Source organism: Camelus bactrianus, chromosome 5 (genome assembly GCF_048773025.1).
Source record: "Camelus bactrianus isolate YW-2024 breed Bactrian camel chromosome 5, ASM4877302v1, whole genome shotgun sequence".
NCBI classification, from domain to species: domain Eukaryota; kingdom Metazoa; phylum Chordata; class Mammalia; order Artiodactyla; family Camelidae; genus Camelus; species Camelus bactrianus.
Window position 1 is genome coordinate 71,468,272 of NC_133543.1, and position 18,925 is coordinate 71,487,196.

The window sequence follows — 18,925 nt, forward strand, 5'->3', positions numbered from 1 at the left end:
AGTTAGAGAGGGAGTTGAGGTGATAAGAGTTGATTGGTGAAGAACATGAAAGTCAGACATAAAAATTTTAGTGGAAATTGGAAATACTACACTCTTGTGAAAGCCATTTTTTTCAACACATTTTACAAAAAAGCATTTTTCAGGTTGGAGTGATTTTGTTTTCTCTGATTGCATTTACATGCCCTCCCCTCACATAAGTTGTGTGCACACAACTAAGCAGGGTAACAGGCCCGCGCAATGTACATGCAGAAGGTTGGAGGAATCTGCGCATTTGGAACGTATTTCAGGGGAACTAGGTCATTAAAGGACCTCTAACCTTCTAAGTCACTCACTCAAAAACAAAATAGTGTACATGAATTTAGCCCTTCTTTTCTATCAATATATTTTTCATTATTATCACTGTTTACAGCATTGGGCTACTTTTCCTTTCCATGTGGAAAACAAAAAATTATTAAAAGTAACAATTTCCCAATTTTGATGAAGTAAGTAATATTCTAGTACTTTTTTATCTAATACAGATAAAGTATTTTATTTCTTCCATAAATTGGAAAATGCCTTACATATATTATATATATGAATAAGTGTGTGTATATGTATATAGAGATTAAAACATACATGTATACATTACAATAGAAAGAGAAAGAGAAAGAAAAGTATCAACTAATATAAATATTTATCATTTCTTAAGAAAAATGGACGCATTCAACCTTCCAAATTCCTAGGAATTTAATGTGATAAATTTGTGATTGGGATATCTGATATTGAAAATGATACTATATCAAGTACTAAGCGGTATTTATTTTCATTTGTTATTCAAAGAAATTTGAAAAATACTCAAAAATAGATAATAGCCCACCCCCCAAACATAACCTCTGTTAATATTTTGGCATATTTTCTTCTAACATTTATTTCTATGCACAAGTCATAGTTTTGAAAACTGCAATCAACTTGCATTATGCTTTTGTGAGGTAATAATATAAAGTATATTCAATGTTATTTCATGTTCTTTTAAAACCTTGATTGAAATGGCAGCAAAATACTTCATTTTCATTGCTTATGTTGTTGATATAATGCATATCAATACTTTTATCAGTATTGCCAAATTTCTCTCCAAAGAGAATGTACCCATCTACATACCAATCACAATGTATGTATTCCTTTCAATACTTCCTTGCTAACTTTAGGTGTTATCTTTTATTTGCTTATTTAAGCACAAGAAATGATATTTTGCTTTCATTTGAATTTTAACTTGCTAGTGAAGTCAAACATTTCCATATGCTTTTGTTTAATACCATTTCTTTTTTTTCTCTGACATCTTTTTGTTCCCATTAATCCATTCTCATTAGTGATCAAGAAAAGGAGACATAAAGCAACACTGAATGACAGCCTGTATTTGTGCTAATTTCAAGTTTCCTCTTCTTTTGGATGATCCATTGATGTAAGCAGTTGGGAAAAATGAGAGCAGCTCATCCTGGAGAATAAAGGCCTCAGGTTTTGGAATAAAGAGACAATAATGGCAGTAGTCATTCCTTCTTAAAAAGTACAGAGAATGCCAACTGCCTTCTTGAAGTGTGTCTTGATAAGTAATGATACACACTGATGCATCTATCAAAAAGTCTTAAATATAGCAAGCATGCAAGGAGTGCTTCTGAAAAATGACTGAATGAATGGATTTCTGTATACTGAGTTCCTGCCTGATCAGTGATGCTTAATTAAGCAGAAAAAAATAAAATTATTTCAGATGAAAAATAAGAGGAAATATGAATGTTTCGGAATAGGAAAAGAAAGCTATCAATTAAAAATTCTACAAAAGGTTATTTTGAAGAGAGAAAGTTAAAGCAAGAAGCAAGGTATGTCTGGAGAGCAAATAATTCAGAATAAAGAAGATAAAGAACCCCCTCCCGCCAAAAAAGTTCTAATTGTGTTTGAGTAGAGATGCATGAAAATAGAATTGGAAAAAGTAGAAGTGATTATGATTCAATTCTGATTTTTATTAGTTTAATATAACAAGGAACACTGTCACAAGCGAGGATATAGACCAGAATTTGTATCTACATAAAAAGGCATACACTTTCTCACATCACAGAAACTAGGGTCAGCTAGTAGAAGGCTTTCTCAAAGTTTGGCCAGGGAGAAGAAGATTTGTCAATAATGACAAAAGACAGATATTAGGCTGTTAAATGATGGGGTTTTTAAACAACCAGATGTCTTTGGAAACCCGGTCAAGTTTGACACATTCGTTAAGATCCAATTGGCATTTTGGGGATTAGAAAGTAAAGAACCAATTTTCATGAATATGTTTATCAGTCTAAAACTTGATAGCATAAAGGTTGAAGTGATTCAAAAGAAGGTAAAAAAATGAAGCTGGAAAAGGGACCTTGTGAAAATGGTTACACGTATTAAAATGCAAGGCATGTGTGATTATATTCTAGGATAATAAAAAAGCTATCATTTAGAAGACCCTATCTGAAAAAGACCTTAAAGAGAACAGGTTAGTTGGTACAAGCAGCATGTATTTGTAAAGGATAAAGCTTGTCATAACAATTTCTGCCTCGAAAAAGGAGACATTATTACTAGGCTGCGTAGAAATGATAGACATAATCTTTAATTCAAGAGCATTGGGTATATATTCTAGACTATTATTAGGTGCAAATACATTTGCTGGAGAATGTATATAAATGTAGGAGGATGTAGTGAATTACCTAGTGAGTAAACCAACCTTTTTAGTATTTGTGGGATGAGAAGAACAGAGCAGACAATGCCTTAGGAAGCTGATTCAGAATTCACAGTGACCTTGGCAAACTGAAGAAATAGTCAAACACAAACGGGGTAAAGTGCAAGCAAAGTGAGGTCAAGTGTAAGTTAGTCCAAAAAGGGGGGAAAAAATTTTTTAAAGCTGCAAGTTTGTGGAAGACTGATGATACAGAAATAGGTAAAAAAAGCACATGTAGCAGTCATAAAGTAAAGCAGCTGCCCAAAGTTAGTCCTAGTAAGCTGTGATCATTAAAGCTGTGAATCATTAAGTCATAAATCATACATGGGAGGCAGAGTTTAGAGTGAAATTTTAAAAAGAAAACTCAAAGTTCACTAGAAAGTTAAATATTGAATCATCTGAAACACAAAAAAAATGAAATTTTGACCATGAGATGACTATAAACTTAAAATCACATCATGTAGGATTCTTAATCAAAAATCTTTCAATCTTCCTGAAAGTCTAAAATTAAAAAAAAGAAGAAGAAAAAAGAAAAGAAATTCTTGGGTAATAAATTTTCAAAATCCTACAATAGAAGCTAAAACCTTGGAATTTACAACCACAAGATCTTAGCATATATCTGTATCTATAGAGAGATACATAATGAGGTACGTAACACCACTTGCTATCATGCCAGTAAGTACAAATAAGTATTTGAATAAATCAATTTTAAAGAGTTCAGTGATGATAAATATGGTCCTGCCTGAAAGTTGAGGCATTTGCATTTGTTGATCGCCTACTGAGTGCCATCCCCTAAGCTAGGCATTGGGAATGCCTTATTTGCTAACCTTAAAAACTATCTCTGAAACATAGCTAATTCTATCCCTATTTCACGGACGAAGATGATGAGTCCCAGAGAGCTAAGTAGCTTACCCATAATCACACAGCTAATAGGTTACAAAGCCAAGATCAGAACCCAACTCTTAGCCAACATCCATCCTCTTTCCAGGATGTCAAATATAGCTTGGCAATGACATGAAATGACTTAGGCTAGGCTGGTTAAGATCAATTTCATAGGAAGAATATATGTTTGTAGAGGTAGAAATGCTCAGAAATACCACAACATTACCTGTAAATGAGTAAAATATAACTTCAGTAAAAATGAAATAATGAGAGAGAAGAAAGTATCCATAAGTTCTCTGATGTACTATGTTTAAAATTAAAATAATATAAAAATGAAGAAGGTAATACAGAAATAAAACTATAATTTTTTTTCCAGTAATCTAGTAGAACTAATTGGTCTGGGAGTTATACTTCAAGTTGGCTAACTGATTCAGCCTGACTTACCAAAAATAGCAAAAGGAAATTTTATATTTTTCTATGTTACATACTACTGCTTGAAGTTACTCATTTCAGAATCAGAATAATTTAATGGCATTGAATTTTCACGATTGTTCATAAAGTCTAGAATTGTTAAAAGAATAACCAATCCAGGAAGTATTTACTGAGTACTTTTTATGTATCAGATGCTGTATATTAGGAAACAGGATTGTAAAGACACGTTTAGGAAATTAATCCCTTTTAAAATGTATTGCCTAAATTCTCATAAAATAGAGAATATAAAATTTATGTAACAGATAATTTTATATAGCTGAAAGTGATTATTAAAATCTTTTCCAATTTCTTTGTTTTTATAGATGTAAGAAATATCTATCTAAATGAGCCAAAGTCATCTCATTAATTTTGAGTTATTTAATACCAAATCTAAAGCCCTTAATAAATATCACTGTAGAAACATAATTTCTGAACAATTACTACATTTCAAATAGAAGTAATTTTGTAAATTTTGGAATACTTAGTGAAAGAAACTAACAGTTACAAAAATCAAACTCTACACTTAATGATGGCCTTAGCATTTTCTTGTTTTGGCCTAAACATGCCTACAACATAAATTTCATAATATAGAATTGCTAAATCATTAGGCAATTATCATTTATTTCTAAGGAAAAATTTAAAATTTAATTCATCATCAGTCTTTTTTGCACAATGATTATTACTGCAGCAAAATCATTTTCTAATGTGCTGAAAGGAACAACAAACAGCTCTGATAGGCTTGTTAATTCTTAACTTTTGCTGAGAGTAAACACAAAAGATTTTGCAAGACTCTAAAGAGCAACCCTGGCCATGAGGAGGGGCTACCTATGGTAAGCCAGGTTATGTGCTGGGAGAGTGTTGGACCCTCTTTAAATTAAATATATTTGAGGATCACAAAAAAGCATGTTGTGCAACGTGTCTTGAAATAAGGGGCAATAGGTTACCTTGGAATGACGTAGAAAACTGTTTTTTAAATATTAAAAGCAGGTCATGCATGCACATTTCCTACTCTACCCTCTTTCATAGAACATTTGTTACATTAAATCTGATTTCTTCCGTGACCTCCTCTTTTCAAAGGAACTTTGGACCCGGAAGATGTATTCTGCCCTCCTAACAATCAGACCTGTCCTTCTAACAATCAGACCACTGCTCTCACAAACAGTAAAGTTTCATCTTCCTAAACTACTATTGCAAATTTCCATGAATAGACCATACTGCTGTTTCTTCCTCTAGATTTGAAGATTTCTACATTAAGTCAGTGAAAGGTGGGGGTCATTTTTTTATTGAAGTTAAAAAATTTTGGAGACAGGTAATACTCTAGAGGGGAAAAAAAGAAAAGCAAGAAGGACTTGGAGAAGGGGAGAAAGAAGAGGAGGGTAAAACATCCTGATGCTTGAATTTGACAAACTGCTAACAGTCAAAAATGCCTATTTGAATTTCAACTCCTGTCACTCCCTGGGATATTGAAGAACTAAATGTTTTATTCTGGTATTGTTTATTTGATGTTATTTATTTTTAACCTGTACTTGACTTCATCAAAATACTCTTCAGCTGATAGGAAAGGGGAAATATGTAATGCTGCTAATTGAACTTGAATTAAGGAATTGAATATTTCAAAAGAACTTTCTTGAAAACTTTGTGGACTGAAAAAGCAAAGGATTGAGCATTAGAAAGTTGAAGTGTGTGTCAAGGTTTCAAAATTTTGTTTTTAAAAAGCAATTGACTGAGATTAGAAGTTGAAGTCAACCAGTAATAATAAAAATCCTACAAAAGAAATGATTAGACATTTTGTTTAAAAAAATAATAAGACATGAAAGAAATAAAGATGTATAAAGGGAGAATTATTAGTACTATGTTGGTTACTCTGGATGGTACGCCAATATGTAATTTGGAAAAAGAAAGGGCTGTCAAGTTAGAATGATATTTGTACTAAAAATGGTGACTGTATTCCTCAAATTATTAAAGACCCTGACTTTAAAAGTCACTTGTCCATAAATGTCTATTTTTCTACCATTAATTTACAGGATTAATTAGTACGTAATTAACTAATAAACACTTCTTTATTGTAACAAAATAAAGGTAGATACAGAGTTTTCAGGGATATAGGTTAGTTATAAAATATTGCTACTCCCAACACAAACCAAGGATTCTCTCAAAAATGTATCTAGTTCTTCCCCAAATTTGCAGATAGATATAACGGCACATCTTCTAGATAAACTGATTGTGTGATAAATCTTTACATAAAAGACAGACTTTTTATTAGGGCATAATTTTTTTCTTATTTTTCTATTTATATAAGTTTTGAAGGCTTAACACCTAAGAAAGTTTCTGAAACCTTCAACTAAATGTCACTTAATTCCCCACTCACATGTAACTCAAAGCAGCTGTGATCTAATGATAATTCTGTGAACATTATATGAAAAGAATTGCTACCCACTAGACTACATAACTCTCATTTTACTTTCAATTTTCATATACAGGATAAGAAAAATAGGAAATTTCTTTATTATAAAGATATATCAATACATATCTTAATAATACTTAAAAGCAAAGTGAAATATCACTGTGAACTGAGAAAACAAGACTCAAATCTGAGAACAAACTTTTTAATGATTCAAAATTAAACTCCTAAATTATCTGCATATTTTGCAAATTGTCTTTGCAGCTAATTCTCTGCTTGGAAGCCAGAATCAATTTCAATGAAAATCAATCTCTTAAAGAGAAAGTGCCCTTTTAAAATAATGTTTACATTTAAATAAAAGTTGTTTATCATGCTGACAAAAAAATCAGCAAATATATCTATGAAGTGCCATCTTTCTTGTAGGTGTTATTTCTGTCCTCGTAGTTTGTAAGCAGAGTCTTTGGCTCAGCTTCTGGGCAGACACAAGAATGTGGGGCAAGGATGTAAAAGGCCAAGATGGCTCTTGAACTCTGAAGGCAGGACATACAGCTATTTCTCAATGATACTGTAAGGAATCAAGGCAAAGACCTATACAAATAAAAAAAAAATTAACACGGAAAGTCAAGACTGACTCCTGGCAGAGACTAGAGCCATTCAGCAACAGGAAGGTCCAGTTCCACTGATGTTCTTTGACCACCTTCAGCTATGGCCACCAGCTAGAATCCAGGGCATCTCAGTTAAACCCCATCTCTGACTCTTCTTTTCCTCATCCTGCCACACAAATTTCACCAGAGAAAATACTTAGGACATGATAGAAGGAGTACAAGGAACAACAGAAAAGAGGAGTCAAAGAAGGAATGTGTGATTACAAGACTATACATTTAAAATACATAAATGAAATCCTTGACATACTACCAATGGTGCCAAAGACCACACAACTTCTGTCTACTGAAGTTTTCTCTTTATGAAATGGAATTGATAAAAATAAAAAAAAGAAAAACTATGAGGAATAATTGATAAAACAGATTGTAAATCATTTAACCAACATAAGATGATGCAATATTTTACTTGATGAAGAAATTTGAGGCTGTACATTTGTTAGATTAATTTTCTCTATTTGTCTGTATCCTGCCAAACTTTCAAAGCCATGTAAAATCTTACTTTTTGAACTTGATATACATCCTGCTTGTACCATACAGTTAGGTTGCTATTTACATACTCTTATTTTATACACTGATACTTTCATGATTAAAATCATTAAATAGCTCCACAATGCTTCTTGACTGCAGTACAAAGCTAAAAATACAACAAATACTCTTTCCTATACTTCAGAAAATACTTCAGTCTTTTATACCTCATTTACGTTGTGTGATCCTAAGTTAGTGTTTACATTGTCTCTGTTTTGTATCAACAAATTGGAAATAGTAGTAACTGTGACCTCTCATAGGCTATAAATGATTATTAATTCTCTAATTCTTTCTTTCAATATTTATTGAAGGACTTTTATGTGCCAAAGATGGTAATAAATCCTAGAATAGAAATAAGACTCAAACACAGACTTGCCCCCCAAAAGCTCACTCTTGAAAACCCTTTCTGGTTTATTTTTAAAAAGAGACATGCCATTTATTTTCTACTCTCCAGATTGAACAATAAAGAATAACAAAAAGAACTGAAGATCTGAGAAACTCAAGACCTGTAAGACCCAAGTGTTACACGCTAAATCAATATTCCTCTCCAGCAGCGCTCCCAGGATGAAATGTGATCACCTGTTAATGTACTTCACAAAGTAAAAAACCCTCATATCATCTTTTATTTCCCAAAGGAGTTGACCCATACCCTAGAAGCCACTTCAGATCCAACAACTTCTCAAAAAAAAAAAAAAAAAAAAGCAAAAAGAATTACACTTCAGTAGCCAGTTTTGGCTATAGGGTGTAATGATCAACACTGAACAAGTTAACTAGAGAAAATGGTAACTATCCACTCCATGTGTGACTCCAAAGAACAAGGTAGAAACCGTGAAATCTCACATTAATATCTTTAAAAAGACCAAATGCTATCGAAAAACACATGAAAGACAGAGAAATTTATGATAAAGTCCACTTCAAAATAAATGTAGGTTAATAATTGAATTGTATAAAGCATAATATAAAAATAGCAAATTTTAAAATACATAAAACACCAAACACCCATAAAATTATAAGTTTATAGCTACTATCACACTCAATAGGAATACCAAAATATCATTACTAAATGGCAAAGAAAAAGTAAAGGTTCATACCCAGTTTATATTAAAGTTACAAGGGTTTAAAACTCAGGAATAATAAAAATTTCTCCAGAGCTCCTCATCAGAATCCAATGAATTACTCAGCTCACCACTGTTCTTTCTTTTCCAAATCTTGAATATGAGCAGTTAAGAAAAGATGAGCCACATCAACATTAAAGCAAACAAACTTTTGGCTGCCAAAGCTCATACACAGGATGGCTGGAAACAGGACTGCCATGTCCAGATCCAAGTCAGCAAAGTCCTTTTGTAAGGAGATTAATCTTTTTCTTCAGGCTTGAAAACCTTGTGCTATGTCTGGGAAAATAACTACTTCACTAACTTGATACTGGACTCTGTGTTTCTTTCAGACCTAAGATAAGAGACTCTTCCTTATCTCCTCTGAAGAAAAGACATGGGTCCAAAGTCCAGCAGACAGGTCATATTTTAATGCCAATAGGATTAGAGGCCTTGCCAGGTAACCTGACTTAGTATGGTGGCAAAAAAAAAAAAAAGTACTAGACACTTTAATTCAATTTAAAAAAAATCTTCAGATTAACATATTTCCTCAGTAAATAAATATACTCCTAAATACCCTGATAAATTTCAAGATGAAATATGACAACCATTCTTTTACATACTTAATACATTACACTTCAAAATAGCACACTACACCTTGACTTGGCCAGGAGGAACACTCTGCAATTTTACTCACAATTATATTTTAAGCCTGATGTCATTTTTCACTCTAAGGAGTATCTCTATACTCAAACTAATGTGAGGAAAATTCTAGTTAAAGCCAGTGGAAAACAATTCATGACTTTACACACATTTTAAGTAATATTTACATGTATGAATGAAACATAAAGGGTTAAGTAAAATGTTACACAAAATGTTTCCCTAGAAGGACTCAAAGCACCCTAGTTCCTATCAACCTACCTTTTGTATGTTTTAAGTCTTAGCAATCAGCAGAATTAGGATTTTTAATATTAAATATATAAACTGTTCCTCAAATGAGGATGGAAAACATAGCTGTCTGTTTATACAAGTCAACTCAAAACCCCAGAACAGAACTTTGACATGAATTAATTCTAACACAGTGACTAAGTTATTCAACCTTTGTCCTTATCATTTTCTCATAAGGAAATTGAGAAAGATTAATGATCATGGAAAAAAAAAAAGGGTTCTTGGCCTAAAGGTGTAGCTCATCAAATGTGTTATGTGCAGAGAAGGAATATTCATAGTACTACATTTCAGAAGGAAGTTTCCAGTTTCACTAACCTACTGATGTGGAGTTATTCTCAATATATTTTCTTTAACCACTAACAAGTGTGCAAAATGATAAACTACTTAAGATGTGGAGGCAAATTCTACCCCTGGCTCTGCCATAAACTTATTCCATCCTTAGCCAAGTCAATTAACTTTTTTATATCCCAGTTTCTCTAAAAACCGGGCGAGTCAATGCCACGTGAATGACAGGGATGTGTAAGAGTTAATGAGAGAATATCTATCAAGTGCTGTGAACTCAGAAGAGAACACCAAAAGATACTATAATTTGATTAAGCATCAAAGACCTTATGTTAATAGCCTTAGTAGAACTGTTAAGGGATAACCAGAGAAAAAGTGTTTCCTGATCCTCTGATTTTGTACATCTTATTCATTCATCATCTATCCATTCATTCATTGATTCATTCAACAGGTTGAGTAGGTTTTACTCCAAACCCAAAACTCTACTAGGCAATGGTGAAATACATTGACATGGTCCCCCAACCTCATGATACCACATAGGAGATGTTTAACAAATACGAATGAATCAAGACGTTCCATGTATTAAGAGAATTTAGTAATTAACCACACAATATATAATTGTAAATTATATTACAATGTTTAATTACAACTCTGCAGGGGAAAAGCAGGGTACTTAGGTATAAAATAATAGTGGGGAATAAAATTTAGATTGGATGGTTAGGGACAGCCTGCAGAAATGATACTTAAGCTGAGATGTGAATGATACATATTAATTAAATGTAGGAGGAAAGGAATTTTAGCCAGAGGGAAGAGCATTCATGAGGGCTTTGAGTTGCGAACTGATGACACTTTCCAGGAACTGACTGGTGGGATAAGAGGATGTGAACAAGGGAGAAGTAAGGCCCGGAGTGATCTGAGAGATAGATTCCAGATCCTACAGGGGTTGGTAGGTCATGTTAAGACGTAGATTTATCATTCACAGTACAGTAAGAGCCCCTGAAGGATTTTAATGTGGTGTCAGTCTATCCAGGCTCTTGAAATAAATACTATGGACTTGGAAGCTTAAACAATACACATTTATTTCTCACTGTTCTAGAAGCCAGGAATTCTGAGATCAGGGTGCCAGAACACTCAGGTTCTGGTGAGGGCCCTCTTCCTAGTTTTCTCACAATGCAGAGAGAGGAAGCAAGCTCTCTTGTGTCTTTTCTTACAAGGGCACTAATCCCATCATGAGAGCTCCACCCTCATGATATAGCTACTTCCCAGGACCCCATCTCCAAATACCATTGCACTGGGGATTCGAGTTTCAACATACACATTTGGGCAGGGAGAGAGGGGGCTATAAACTTTCAGTCTGTAGCATATAGAAAGTTAAATTATCTTCTTTCTGTAATAAAAAAAAACAATTTGATTGCTTTAGGGAGAATGCATTGCCCGTGAAGTGTGTCCATGCTAAAAAAGCTGACTGTGGGAGACCTGTTTGGGTGCCCTGCCCAGAGACCCCTTACCAGGCCAGCATATCCATCCCCAGCCACAGAGAGAGCTGGCTGCTCATCAGTCGCATCTGACACCTTTTCCAGAGAACCGCCCTGCTTGACAAGTGTTGCCTTGCTCCACTTGAGGGTCGTGAAAGACCAAACTCCTTTCCCTCAAGAGCGGACAGTTCTGCCATGTGATTTGTGCTCCTGTGGAGCAGGCCAAGGCTAGGATTTACCTGAGACCACACATGTAATTAGTGGTGAAGGAAGAAGCCAGATTGAATGGGACATAAAGAAGTAGAGACAACACAGGAAGAAAAGCAGTTAAGTGAAATAATAGAAACTGGATGAAACTGTGAAGCAAGGAGGGTTTATTTGCTCTGTGTGTGTGTGTGTGTGTGTGTGTGTGTGTGTGTGTGTGTGTGTTTAATGGAAGGTGACCACAGCATATTTACAGTTGTTACAGTTGGTGAGATTGCTCTATCTGAAGGTGATGAGCAAATTTGCATGAAAGAACGAGCATAACCAAAAAGTGAAGACCTTGGGAGAGTCAAGATGGAACTTCTAGAGAACATGGAGAAGGACTCATAGGAGGGGAGACACTGCCACCACTGTAACAGGAGGGCAGTAGGAGTGGATGCATGAAATATCCCTCCCGTAGCTGAAAGTTGGTTGATTTGACAGTGTGAAGATGCGAGCACGGCCACCTGACAATTCCTACTTGCCATGAAGTAGGATGTAATGTATGGTTTTCAACTGAGGATGGGAATATTTAAAATAACGCCTGTGAGGAGAAAGATCATGCTCTCATTAAAGAACCACTGCAGAAGATTCAGTAGTATTAGCTTCCCATTCGAGGTTGGTGATCATGAATTTATAATGACACCAGAATGTCCATGTATGTGGTTTTCTCCAGCCATGTTCAAATGCATGAGTGCAGGCATGGGGATGGAGGATTGGTCACCAAAGGTTTGAGTTCTGCCAGTCCAGTCAGAGAGAAACTGAGGTGTGGAAGTTGAGAATATCTGCAAAGGAATTATTATAATGATAGACCTAGACTCTAAGCTACATGAGAAAGGATTCTCAAAAAACTGTTAACAGAGGAAATACTTGAGTGTATGAGGTCAAAGAATAAGGAAAGGGTATGTGAGAAGAGGGACGCTTGAATTTTAGAGGTGATTCAATTTCTGGTAAAAAGAGGTCTAAATATGGCCGCAGGAGTTGGTGGCTGAAGACAAAGTTAACACATAGGAGTAGGATGGTTGACTAAAATTGATTTTCATCATACCCTTCTGTTCACGCAACTCCAGTACTCTTTGGTCAGCCAACACCTGCCAAATAACATGAATTCTCTTGGAAAAAATAATTAACCATCATTACATTACAAAATCATCTGGATGAGTAAATTTTACTAAGTAAAGCACAAATATTTTCCCATTTTTTCCCTTTGGGGAAATCTAACTTCTCAGCTCAAAAATATTGGTTTAAGGAAATTTCTAAGAAATTTCTTGTTGCTGTTTTTTGGGGGTTAATAGAACTAATGTGGCCTTGGACTTCTCTAAGTCAGCACAACTGATCAATCAACGTTTCACTGATTGCTTAATTCCTCCTTCTCTACATAAGAGGGGGAAAAAAACCCTTGCAAAATGTGTTTGTTCTGTTTGTTATTCTGGACAAAGCCGATAACGAGTTGCAGCTGCTGTACAGAGTGTACTGCTTGCCGAGGCCATTGCTGTAACTTATAGATAGAAATGGAGCAGCCAGAGCTGTGCCTCGGGCTGAAGCGGGTGCTGTAAATAGGACAGCCCCCTCCAGCTACAGTACATGCGTTTCATTATCCAACGATTTGTTCTGCGAGGACAATTCGGCCAGGCAATAGACTCCAGAAGAGAGATTTCTAACTATCACGACTCAGCTGAGAGAGTTCTTCTGTTTTCTGACCTGAGGACTTCGCTTCCGTCAGTCTCAATAAAGATGCTTGTAATAGCTGGTGATGCAAACTCTGAAGGTGTGCATCCCTTTGGACCAGTGCGCCCCTGATGATTAGAGTCTTGGGGCTATGCCTCAGGCCTCACAAGTCCTAGAGCTAAAGCTACTTGCAGATCCAGCCCTTCATCCAACTGAGTTGTGTTCTTCTCCTGTGTAACTTATGACTGTGAGTCAAAAGGATGTGAGGCCAACTATTTTCCCTTGACCAGTAAATAGGTGTTCAAACTGAGCTAATTAAGGAACAGCATCATTTGTCCATTATTTGCGATGTAATTTTCTGTTTTATCCTAGATTATTAACTAACACATGAGAAAACAATAGTAGTCAATATTATAGAGTTTAACCCAAAATAGAGACAGATTTCTGGAATGGAGGGATAAAATACTGGGTGTCTTAAGCTTTGCTTGAAAAGTTTCCTGAATTAGCCTCTTACTATCTGTGTGACCTTGAACAAGGTGCTTTAAGTCTTTGAACCTTAGTGTTTTCATATATAAAATGGTAACAAGAGTCCCTGGTGTGGAGGGTTGTTGAAAGAATGTAAGTGGATATGTAAACTGTCTGGTGATGGTGAATAAAGGATACTTTCAGTCATTCATAGTGTGAGTGTAAATTGATCTAGTCACTTCGTAGCAGAATTTGTCATTATCTAGTAAAATGTATAATGTAAATGTGCATACTGTATGGTAATTACATTTCTCAGTGTGTAACTTTGAGAAATATTAAAACATGCACGAAATGACATAGATATACAGATAGATATCCACTGCAGCAGAAATGAACCAGTGGGAATAATATTTAAATGTATTAATATTCTTTTCTCTTTTGAAATTCTTTTTACTGACCTTTATCACATACATACTCCATTTGATTTAGATTAATTAGTTTAGGATTGTTACAGCAGGAATACAAAAAGAGAGGAAAGTTAAAATTGATCTTCTGGCATTCCAAAGGTACTCTGCAGTAAGACAGTCTTAAAAAAGTAAGATTTGTCCAAGGAGAAAGGCTATTTTAAAATCCTCAAGCTCCTATTAGGTACCAGACCTAAACTAGAGGACTTAGATTAGAAAGAATTCTTACATATTGCAAAGAGGTCAACTCTTCCTATTGTAATCAGATGGCATTGAGGCAGAAAGCAGGAGGAAATGGCAGAGAAAGCGGCCAGCCCTTTTAGGCTGAAGGGTGATGGGGAGAAGAAAGGAAACACAAGGGGAACGAGGAGGTCAGGTCAAGATCTCTTTTCCCCAATCCTGCCCCTGGCCCCTCATCCAGGACCACTCTTCAAGGAAGTGAAGAAGTCATGGAGCAGAAATGACAGCAGCAGGCCAGCAGATGCATGAACCTGAGACAGAACTCACAAGATTTCTGGCCCAGAAACTGGGGACCCAGAATTGCTCAAGTCCTCACTGTGACGACACAGACATTCTGAGAGTACAGGAATTACAAGGCCTGGGGTTGAGATGAAAACACCACTGCAGGCAGATCCTTTCAGAGAAGAGACAGATATCTAAAGCCAGCATCACTTAAAGAGCAAATGGGATTACTTCCCACCACGGCAGGGATCAGCACCGAAAGCAGACTCACTCAGTCTCTCTGTAGATACCAATGAGGACCAGAGATGCCACATCAGTCTGGGCATCCTTTGTCTCCACCAGCAAATCATGTAAGCCAAACAACCAGATACCACCTTGAGGAGGAACAGGGTGAGGAGATGGAACGTGGAGAAACCAAGCATCTACATAGGCCAACGAAGCAGGGACAGTTACCTGAGAGGGTTGTTTGAATTGCAGCACTGGACACAAGACAACGTTTACCAGATTAGACTAAAGCTTAATTTTTAGCAGGCAAAGTAGATCAGATCAGTCATTAAAAAAATAAATAAGCTACATTTTCTTTGCACAGCTGAGCCTTCTGTGGGTAATTCCAAACCTTGCTTCAAAGTAACCAATGGAGATATGACTAATCAAAACACAGGATGCCGATTTTGTGGACTATTTCACAGCAGGTTAAAAGATGAAAGTAGATCTTTATGCACAAAGAGTGAGGGCAAACACTGACACAGCGTTTACTCTGTGTGTTGGCTCTGTTCTAAGAGCTTCACGTGCGTTAATCCATTTCATCCTTCAGCAAACCTGTCATGCTGATTCTGTTGTGATTTTCACTCAAGTGTGAGGAAGCTGAGGCACAGAAATTAAGTCGTCTTCTCAAGGTTCCCCCATTAATTAGTGCCGAAGCCTAGACAGAAAGATGTCTACTGGTGAATGAGAAAGGCAATTTACAGAGAAATACCTACCATATAACATTAATAAAGCACACACAGGCACAACCATACAATTAATTAAATCAAATTAAACAACTGGAAAAAGGTCTGAAGGGATATAATCAAATCGGTAATAATATTCTCTTCTGTAGCAGGAGGAGTTTTGCATAGGGAGGAATGCTGTCAAAGAGGATTTTGGTCTTAGCCATTATGTTTTAATTCTTCATATTGAGAACGCAGCCATGTACTCCTCATGTTGATAAGCTGATAAAATATATAAATACTAAAAATGGAGGTATGAAAATATGATGATATGTAATATTTATTTTCTACTTTATCTACAATATGCTTATAATACATATTATAAGAAAATGCAAGCATATGTATTGGGTTAACGATGAAAGTTAATAAATGCACAACATTCATTCTACCATCCCCACCAGATGTCAACGGACTGATTTTTAATCACACAATAGTAATTAAGCAGGGATCAATGACATTCTCTCAAAAATACAAGCACAAACAAAAATAGTTTTTCCAGACAAGATCATTTCTATTAAAAAAATAAAAGAATGTGAATTAAATTGTTGAAATTAAAATGCATATCCTTACTTACATGCATAAGGATATCTCATTTTAATATGATGAACTAGTTTAGCCACTATGAAATTATGTTTCCCTGATTTCTTTTCAAAGACCAAATGAACCCTCACTCTTGGGCTGTAGTAACCAATCTTTAATATACAAAAGTAGAACATTTTAAGTGTGCCACTATTATGTACATATGTACATAAATATGGAAAGAAATAAGGGTACAGTCTTTACTACTATAGTAGGAAATCTCTGCCTGTGTAAGACTTATAATGGCCTCTAAAACTTGAACGGTGTATTGAGACAAGATAAGGAAATCTGAAAATGGCATCTTATTACTTTGGAAGATAACTTCAATATATAACTATACAATCTCTATTGTTATATCAAATCCTGCCACAAACAAAAATGGATCATACAAGAGGATCATGAAAAAAGGACTGTAAATTATGCTGCCCTCCCCAAGGCCAGAAAGACGAAAGTATTCTACAGGAAGAGAACTCATTGCTACAGCATTATTCTTTCAGCCTGCGAAGACAGCAGTAGTGGAGAGCAGTGTGGAAGAGGAAACAGCGTGTGTTTTGCTGGCTCCAGCCTCTGTGCAAGACCAGACCAAGGGCAAGCGCATCTGTCAACAGTACCCAGTGAATCACATCACGTCATCCTAAAAGAATCACTGCTGTCTTATAGTGTTCATATAAAATGTCACACTACTCAGGGAAACGGGGTAGCTTAGCACAAATGGGTGGTATAAGATGTCCACCTTGGAATCAGGGCACCGCACTGGAGTAAGACTATAACTGAGCAGCGTTGAGTATTGCTGCTGTGACACGTAGAGCACACTCAGGTATGTCAGTACTCAGCACTGCAGAGGGCTGGGTTGGCAGGCGCTATTTACGTTATTCACGTGCGCCAGGCCCACCCGTGGAGCAGAATGGCGCGTCCAAGCTGGAGCAACCTTGCCATGCTGTACAAAAAGTCTTTACTCAAACCCCATGCCTGTGACTCCAACCAAACTGAATCAGGCAACTGTCATTCCTTCCAGGATACAGAGCAGATACAAAAAAGAAAAATTCACACTGAAAGAATTTTAGCAATTATGACTGCTTTCTCCTCCTTCCCTTATCACTAGCCCTCTCACCAGTCATTGGTTTGAAAATTAACCCCTTAGCAATGTACTGTAACTGAACTTGGTGGTGATTTGAGGAAACAGAAATCCAAAACCAATAATTCATCTTTAGATAATGTAAGATACACCTCTGGAGCTTATCAGCATTTCAAAGTACAAGAGTTTAAGAAATTTCTATTAAAATATATCTGGTATCATTAAGTAAGGGAATGGGTTTCTGGTGTGCTCATGAATATGATATAAACTTACAACAGATTTCAACTTGCTAATATTTCTACTATTTGAGACAATGAAATCACCTGTTAATACTACATGGGCTTTTTTCTTTTCATGTTTATTTATCTTGTACTATTTAACTTTAGTTTTGGAAGTAATCTAAAAATTACTCAAGGATTCCATCCAACAGTTCTTACGTTCTCTCTCCTAACTCTCATTTCCCTCCTAATGGATATGAGATCTACTGGGCAAATTAAATGCCCTACAAAGGTGTTATGACAGAAATACCCAAGTTGGTATTTGTGGTTCCAATCTTCTTGGAATATCTACTGGCTCATTTCGGATTGCCAATCAACTGGGCTTATATCTAAAGAACTACCTAATACTAAAAACCAAAATGATTTTTTTCACTATCCAGAAAAAACTTCCAGATTATTAGAAACTAGAGAGCTGATGTTCTTTCAAATTTAAAAACTGTATGTAATTTTTAATTGTATACATATAAAATCATTTTGTAGGAAATTAATTTCCATGAAATGTATTCAGGATAGATTTAGCTTAATGTCTGTGTAATAAGTTTGAAACAGACTCAAATTAGAAATGGCAGTGTAACGTCAACTTTAGAAATTTTAGATGGGAAGTTACAGACCTGGGTTTGAATCCCAGCTTTGTCCCTTACTAGCTGAGTGAAACTGGACCTAATCTCTCTAAATTTGTTTTCTCATCTGAAAAGTAAAAATCATACTAGCTCCTCCCTCACAGTCAGCACCCATTTTAGATGGTCTATAGATAGGCAGAAATCTGATATGAGGCAGCAGGTATTAAGCTGCAGTTGCACAGAACATTACCAATAATGAGGGAGTTTCAGTGTCAACAAAGTATGAAGAAAGAAAAAGAAAAAAGGGGAGAAACTGAACTTTTTTCTTTAAGTGCATACAATTTAAAAAAAGTGTTATAGCTAGGATAATATTTTTGAAATAGCAACTAATGCATTTTCTTCCCCAGGAGTCTCTCCTGTTTCCTACCCTACCCACTGAATCAAAACACTGCATTCCTTACTTCCAGGAGAGGATGAATACAGAAGAGAACCAAAGCGCCATTCCTCAGCTTTGGTATTCAGAACTGGCTCTTTAAAAGCCAGTAGCTGAGACAACAGTCTGAAAAGCAAGGCTTCCCTGTACTATTGTGAGAAAACGGATTTGTGGATTCCAATAAGTCACTGCTTAAGTGACTCAGCGTAGTGTTTATAATATAACACTTAGAGCAGGGATAAAACATGAGGTTTTTTCC

The 18,925-nt window shown here is 35.7% G+C and overlaps 1 protein-coding gene across 2 annotated transcripts in view; it reads right to left on the reverse strand.

The window, feature by feature from the left end:
- The window catches only part of CPS1 (carbamoyl-phosphate synthase 1), a 135,942-nt gene extending 126,904 nt beyond the window's left edge, over positions 1-9,038 (reverse strand). Inside the window, exon 1 of one of the 2 annotated variants that reach the window (XM_074364058.1) lies at positions 8,841-9,038. The gene's annotated coding sequence lies outside the window, so the exon portion shown is untranslated. Of the gene's footprint in view, positions 1-8,745 lie in introns of both variants that reach the window. The other variant, XM_074364057.1, reaches the window with a different exon arrangement.
- Positions 9,039-18,925: the final 9,887 nt, after the last annotated feature.